The sequence below is a fragment of the Rhipicephalus microplus genome, chromosome 6 (assembly GCF_043290135.1).
Source record: "Rhipicephalus microplus isolate Deutch F79 chromosome 6, USDA_Rmic, whole genome shotgun sequence".
NCBI lineage: Eukaryota > Metazoa > Arthropoda > Arachnida > Ixodida > Ixodidae > Rhipicephalus > Rhipicephalus microplus.
The window spans coordinates 84,313,787-84,321,482 of NC_134705.1; the positions used below are offsets into that span (position 1 = coordinate 84,313,787).

Genomic DNA, 7,696 nt, shown 5'->3' on the forward strand with positions numbered 1-7,696 from the left:
CTTACTGGTGCCTCTGAGCAAGAAGCAGCGAGCCTCCTTGTCGCAAACCCACCCACTAACGTGCTGGCTCCAGTCACTCCCCTGGACTTGGAAGAAAGGAGCCAAGACCCCGCCCGAGAGGACTTGCCCATCGTGAGTCGCGGGTACTACGTGCTCCCTGAAGTCCGCGCTCAACCAAGCCTGATACCCCTCCCTGCGCCCTCCTCTGACCATGCGTTGCCCAGTCTCTGCCGAAACCGGGACCCGATTACAGCTCAGACCGCGACCGGCCGCGATCAGAGGACACGCTCCCGCTCGCGCTCGCGCCGACGCACAGGAGAGGGTGTTAAGAGCGATCCGAGAGAACGAGCGACGAGCGGAGAGACGAAGCAGCGACGGGCCGGGCTCGGCGCGAGGAGCAGCGACAGCGACGCCCCTCCGAAAGCGAAATCACAGAAGTTGGGCGAGCGCGCGGAAAGCGAAGGGGACCCGCCCCCTCAAGCCGGCGATTCCAGCGCCTAGTACGCCGACCCCACCCCAGATGGCAGCGCCCTTCCCCCACTGCGCTCCCTTCCTTCTCCCTCTGTGTCCCTTTCCCCTGGCGCGCCATGCACTCACCCTTTCGTAAACTCGCCCCCTCTCCCCTCCTAGCTCCGCTTTATGGCTGACCGGCTGCGTTTCGCCACCTGGAACGTACGCGGGTTCCGCGATAAGACGAAGCAAACCGCCGTCATCTCTTTGGCCAAGCTCCATGACATTGACCTGCTGTTCGTCCAAGAGGCGAATTTCCGTTCCCTCCTCGATGTCACCCTTTTTCGGAACCTTTGCCAGGTCGATGCCTTCTTTTCCTTGACGCGGGCCAAGTCATGCGGGGTCGGTGTCGTCTTCGTCTCTGGAAGGTTCAGGCAAAAGGCTCATTGCGTGTTTGGCGCCGACGGCCGTACGCTAATCCTGGACATCTTCATCGACGGTCGCAAAGTACGGCTCGTTAATGTGTACGCGCCAACAACGAGAACGGAAACGAACACCTTTTTTAGAGAGCTCGGCGAGTCCTTGCAAGCGCCCCTCCCGCATGTAGTCCTCGGCGACTTCAACTGTGTCGTCGACACTACAAGGGACATCAGGGGCCCAGGTCGCGGAGGCTCAGCCTACCACGCGAAAGACCTTGTCAGACTCCTTCGCCGACTGCGACTCTCGGATGCATGGGTTCTCCAGCATGATAACGCATTCGGTCCCACTCGCATGTCGAGGACCACCGCCAGTAGGCTCGACCGCGCCTACTTACCTGACCTTTTGTTACCTTCCCTTGAGGCGTGTGAGGTGCTCCCGTTGCCTCCTGCCTTGGCGGGCATTTCGGATCACGTCCCGTTGGTGACAACCGTGCGCGGGAAGCCCGGCCCCAGTCCAGCAAACGCGTCGTGGCGCCTAGATCCGGCTTTATTAAATGACCCGGTTTCCACCCCCCTGATGCAGCAACGCATTGAAGCCACAATCAGAGCGACCCCCCGAGTGACCCCGGCCGTCTGGGACGACCTCAAGGCGACCTGGAAGGCGCATTTACAACAAGAGGGCAGAGCGAGAAAAAAACGCATTACGGCTCAGATGAACGAGCTGCTGCGCAGGATGCGCATCGTCCAGAACGCCGAGTGTCTCACTTCCTGCACTCGCGACTATCTTGCCGCGCTTAAGGTACAGCATGCACGACTGCAACGAGCCATCACCGGCGAGAAGTGCGCGTTCCGAACCACCTCAGAGGGGCACCGGGAAGAGGACCTGCGCGAAGTAAGCGGCAACGGCTCAGTACGGATCCTACAAGTAAGGCGCCCAGACGGCACACTCACGGAAGACCCAGCAGAGATCGAGGCGACCTTTCGACGCCACTTCGAGACCGCTTTCCGCGAACCGGAGCCCATAACGACCTCATCGGAGCTACCGCACCGGTCAGAACTGTACCAATTCTTGAAACACCTCGATGAAGGTGAATGCCCGACCTTATGCGGCGCAGCGACGATGCAGGAATTGTGGGCCGCCATCCAGTCTATGCCACCGAACTCAGCTCCCGGCGCGGATGGCCTCACTGCAGGGTTTTATGCGACCTTTTTTTAGTATCCTGAGCGAGCCGCTACTTGGCGTAATCAACAGCATTCTCGAAGGCCACGCGAAACCCGCCTCGTTTGCCATGGGGCGCGTGGTCCTGATACTTAAGGAAGGCTCACCACCGAACGACCCCACGTCATGGCGCCCTATCACGCTACTGAATGCGGATTACAAGATTGTCGCCTCTATTCTAAACAGCCGTTTAAAGACCTTTCTGCCGGACATCATCGCGCCGCACCAAACCTGCGCAGTTCCGGGCAGATCACTGTTTGCCAACCTGAACATGACTAGAGACGCCTTTCAGTACGCCACCGAGAAAAGAGTATCAGGAGCTTTTCTTTCCCTCGACCAGGCCAAGGCGTTCGACCGGGTCAGGCACGCCTACCTGTTCGAAACGCTCCGAGAGTTTGGCCTCCCGGCAGGGTTTGTTAACATCATCAAGCTCCTCTACTCGGACCTCAGGTGCCATGTGGTTGTGAACGGCTCCACTACGGACACCTTCCAGTACACGCGTGGGATCAGACAGGGATGCCCACTTGGCCCGACCCTGTTTGTGCTTTCCATAGAGCCCCTGCTCACGTCCGTAGCCGGCGACACGCGTATTCGGGGCCTCCCGCTCACAGGAACTGCGGAACTAAAGATCCTTGGTTATGCCGATGACATCTCCCTTTTCGTGAGGGACGCCAGTAGCCTCGACCGTTTTCGTCAGCTCTTCGCATTCTACGCGGCAGCGTCCGGAGCGCAGCTGAACGAGGAAAAGTGCAGGGCCCTTCGCTTCGGCAATTTCCCTGCGCATGCCATCGGCACCTTTCAAGCGGTCAACACAGTAAAGGTACTCGGGATATATTTTTCGAGCGAGGGAGTCGCACCGTCAACGTGGTCCCGCGTCCTTGAAAGGGCCGCTCAAATGGCAGAGCGTGCAGGCCTGCGAGACCTCTCGTTGCGCGAGAAAGCGCTGGCGGTTAAAACGAGTATTTGCGCACTTGCTTTGTACGCAAGTCGAGTAGCAGTGATGCCCGCAAGGACGATAAACCAGCTGTCCAAGCTCATCACGGCGTACTTGTGGGAAGGGAAACCGCCACCTTTAAAAAGACACCTCTTACACCTGGCAGTATCCGAAGGGGGTCTCGGCCTTCCACATGTACAGAGCGCAGGCAGAATTCTAGCCCTTAAAACCGCCCGAGCGCTCGCGCGCGCGAGCGATTACGTTGGCCACAACCTCCTCCTCTACTGGAGCGGTGCCAGGCACGACTGGCTGGACGCTGGCCGACACACCGGTCCTTTTGCTGAAGCACCCGCGCCCTACTATAAAACGGCAGCGGCAACAATGCGCATGTTGGGGAATGAACTACCCGGCTGTGACGTAGACGAAGACCCGCCAGCACGCATCGTCGAGGCCATCACGATGAACCAGCTAAGCGATGCCGACCGAAAACGGGCCAAGCGCGCGCAGAGCGAACTTGGCTCCCTCCGTTGCGGCATCCCCCGCGAGGCGCACGATTTGCTCCTTAAAAAGGCCTGGCACGTCCTACCTACAAGACAGCGCCTTAACAAATTAGGCATAGTCCCGAATGCTAGCTGCCCCAACTGTCGCGTCGTGGAAACGCAGGAGCACGCGTTGTTTGAATGCGTCGCGGTGAAACCCGTGTGGCGCATGGTGGCCCACTCCTTCGGCATCCGCACCCCTCCCAACCACAAACGTAACAAAGGCGCCTTCGCCCAACTCGTGGTGATTTTCACAGTGTTGGTTTTATGGCAGAGGCGATCGCTTGCGGAAGCGCGCAGGAAACCAGTACGAGCCGCGTTCCCGGCAGTCTCGAGGATCCGAAGGCTGCTGTGGGCCTATTTATCGGCCGAACTCGAAGCCAGCGGCGAGGAAAAGTTCCTCCGTCGCTGGCATACGAAATTTTTCTTCCTCAGGGACGGCAAGTTAGCCGCCCCAATCACTCCCTTCTAACCCCCCCCCCCTCCTGCTCCAACACCTTATGTTTAAGTAGTGCGTTCTACATGCATCCCAAGTGTCAATCTTTTGAGGTGTAACTCAGACCTTGTTGTGTACCCCCCCCCCCCCCAGCGTCTATATTCATTCGTGGGGAAACTGATATCCATTGCTCATCTTGTTTTCCGGCATTGTATATATGTATATAGCCCGCGTGTTTTTTTCGTTTCTCTGTACGCCTTGTTTACTCACCTTTGTATATACACACATCCGTTGTTCAATGTTACTCTTTTTTTTTTCTGTGCTATAAGTAACTCATGTATTTGATGTAGTTATCAGCCGATTACCCGGCGGTGCATACTGTACTGTTTTTTTTGTTTCATGCGTTGAGAGTTGAATAAACTTCTCCTTGTGTAGTCCTACCTCTCGGGACTACATTTTTGGCCTTTGGGCCGGGGTTGGATGCCCCCCCTTGAGGGGGGACAACCCTTTTCATTCTTTTTTTTCTTTCTCCTCTCGCTTCTCTTTTCCCGCTTCCTTCTTACGCTTGCGGTGCATCCAAACCGGGTTCCTTCGGGAGCTGACTGGGCAGTTGCACCGCAACTTATACGTTCTTCCCCTGTCCTGAGGTCAGGGCGTGGGTCCAAACCCACCCCTGACCACCTGGCCTCTCCAGCAGGACTGTCTGGGGTCTTTGGACCCGCGAAGGTGTTATGCCTGCGGGATCCACTTGGTGGCCTCACTTCGGGGTGTGGCAGCAGGGGAGTGACGCTCCGCGGTGGGCAAAAGGCTCACCCCGCTATCACCGCTGTATTGAGCTATAAGCTCTGGGGTCGCTTGCTTAGCTGGCGGGTGGTCGCCCAAGGCGGCCTTCCCGACTAAGCCCAGGGTTCCCCGGCCCTGGGTGGACGTGCGGCTCAGCCCCTGCTCTGCCGGCCTGCTCCAATGCAGCTCCACCATGGCTCTAAGCCATGGCGACTGGCCAAGCCCTTTGGTGAGAAAGGGTGGACGCTGGGGCAGCCGGTAGGGCGCCGCACCCTTGGTTTGGCCCGGTGGTCCCGGAGGTCCGGGCGGCCTTTGATCGGGCCAGCAAGGCCGAGACTTCTACTTCCTCTCTTGTGTGCTGCCTCTTTTGACAACCTCACTCTGTTCTTATCAGCTTAATATCTGATACGGATCCTATTTGGATCCAAGATATTAAACTTATTTTTGTGATGCGGCGGAGTGCTTGAAGCTTGCTTCACCTCCGCCACGGGTTGGCCCGGTATTGCACTACCTCCGGGATCGGCCCACTCACCCCCTGCGGGGTGAGTTCGACAATAAATTCAATGATAGAAGGAGTGTTCGGATTTACCCATGATACCGGGGTAAACGGCTTGGGTGCGTCGAGTGTCCGAGACGGTGGCGGCACGCCGCCCCGGCTGACGCGGTATTCGCGTGCAGGGAGTGCGCTAGCTGTGTTTACACTTACGATTGCTCTGGGAAAATAAATGTTTCCGTGTGTATTTCATATATGGAGGGTCTCTTTTATTTTGTTATGTTCACACGTACATACTCAAGTTTCTTATTTTTTTTAACGTTCCTACTCATATTAATAAAACTATTGAGGAAATTATCATTACTGTTTCGGAGGAAAGCTAGAAGTGTGTATACGATGTGTATGCATGTGCGATGTGTATGTATGTATGTGTGTAGAAGTGTGTATGTATGTGCCAAGCTATTTCCGCTTTTCGAATTCACCCGTTTCGCAACGAAAAATAAAAAAAGCCTCTAGAAAATGGGGTTTGGTTGGTGTTTCTGTTTACAGTTGCAGTGGCAAGCGAAGGCATTTTTATTTCACATCTTCACGCGGCGTCTGAACCTGAAGACGCGTGCTCTCGCCACGTCTACGCATCTACACTATTCCCCATCACAAATTAAAATCGCAAAGAACGCCACAGGACCCACTCCGCACACACCTGCTGTACGGTGGAGCGGCAAAGCCCCGATGTGCTTTTCCTATGTCCACTGACCTTTGGGGTTTGACGTCCCAAAACCACCATATGATTATGGGAAAATTTCGACCACCTGGGGTTCTTTCACGTGCACCCTAATCTGAGCACAGGGAAATGCAGCCGCCGCGGCCGGGATTCGATCCCACCACCTGCGGGTCAGCAGCCGAGTACCTTACGGCCATCAGACCACCACGGCGGGCATCGCCTTGTTGATCAAACACTTCATTTCTGAACACCATCTCATACCAGCTCATCCACCGTTGGCTCTCGTTAATTACAACGAACATCCTCGCACGCTCACCTCAATGGAATTGCCAGTTGCTGGAAGTTCCAAGAAAATTGCGCACTAGACGTTCGGACGCACCACGCACGTACCTGAAGCGACGTGGACCCCAGGACGCGTGAGATCACGCCCCGGGCGCGCTTTGCCTCCGTACCCACTCGTCACTCCTCACAGCTTCACTAAGCCGAGTATGTAGAAGTCGAAGAAGCAGAACAACAAACCAGCCAATCCCCCACAGTGGGTGTGAGCCACAAGTGAAGGTCAACAAAAACAAGCAACACCAGCGAGCGCAGTGACGAAGCTATCGTAATGGGGCGAAATAATCCACGAATATGGCTGCACGTTGACGCACGGTCGCATTTGTGCAACCACCCGTGTCTCCCGAAGACCGTCTGTCGCGCGTCTTCGACGAAAAGCGCAGGCGAGTACTTCTCCACTGATTTCCGCGACCACTTCACGACCGCCTTCGGCCGCCTCATGTCCGTCCGGCACGATCGACGGAGCGCCGCACCAGCGCCTCGTACACGCCACCATAGCACTCCTACCCCTCGGAATCAGCAAAACTCGGACGTTTTCGACCACGACAGACAGAACCTGCCGGCCCGTTGAACGCTTGAACGACATCGCAGCGTCAAGTCGCACACTCACGTTCCGTCACCCTCTGCCACATGATCCTTCATTCACCGGCTTCACAACCCACGCGGTAGACGTTTCGCACGCATTCCCGGGTCTGCCTTTCACGGCAGGACCTTCGTCGACCTCGGTGCGGTGTTCCGCCACGTCGGAACTTGCAAGGCATATGTTGAGCGTGCTGAAGCAGCCAAAGGCACCACCTTTTTGCCGATGATTGTGGGCGTCGTTGCAGAGGCGTTGCTTGGGCAGCCGGCGTAGAAGCCATGTTGGATGGGTGACGTATTCACATTTTGCACAGTCATTTTTTTTTTCCTTCCTTCCAGACTTTGGTGCTCGAGTTGGACATGTACACTATGCATCAGTTTTTAAAACAAATGCTGTAGCATCCCTCGCGACATGCCTGATAATGTTCGCCAGCAAGCATTTGGTGTGACGTCATGGGCGCATAGAGAGTACGCATGCAAGCAAGCACGCGTGGCTTCGACCTCTGGGAAAAAGAAGGTTTCAGTTTTAACATGTTTGTAAGCGAAACTAGAAACTTCAAGCGGACTGGGGATAAAAGCAATGCCGTGAAGCCAGCGCTGCCGCTGTCGGTGCACAATGCTGGTTGTGCATGGGTGGACGTCGGAATTGCTTTGCTACTGTTTGCCCGGCTTTTGGCCAGAACTAAGTACGAGGTGTGAAAGAATGGATTTTAATTACGTGCTAATGAATTGCATCGCTTCTCGGCCTTTTGGCTAGTCCAATTGTCGAGTTAGCTGCTTTTTTTCG

At 56.0% G+C, this 7,696-nt stretch overlaps 1 pseudogene; it reads left to right on the forward strand.

Moving 5' to 3' along the window:
• Positions 1-5,138: 5,138 nt before the first annotated feature.
• Positions 5,139-5,313, forward strand: LOC142766397 (U2 spliceosomal RNA; annotated as a pseudogene).
• The last annotated feature ends 2,383 nt before the right edge of the window (positions 5,314-7,696 follow it).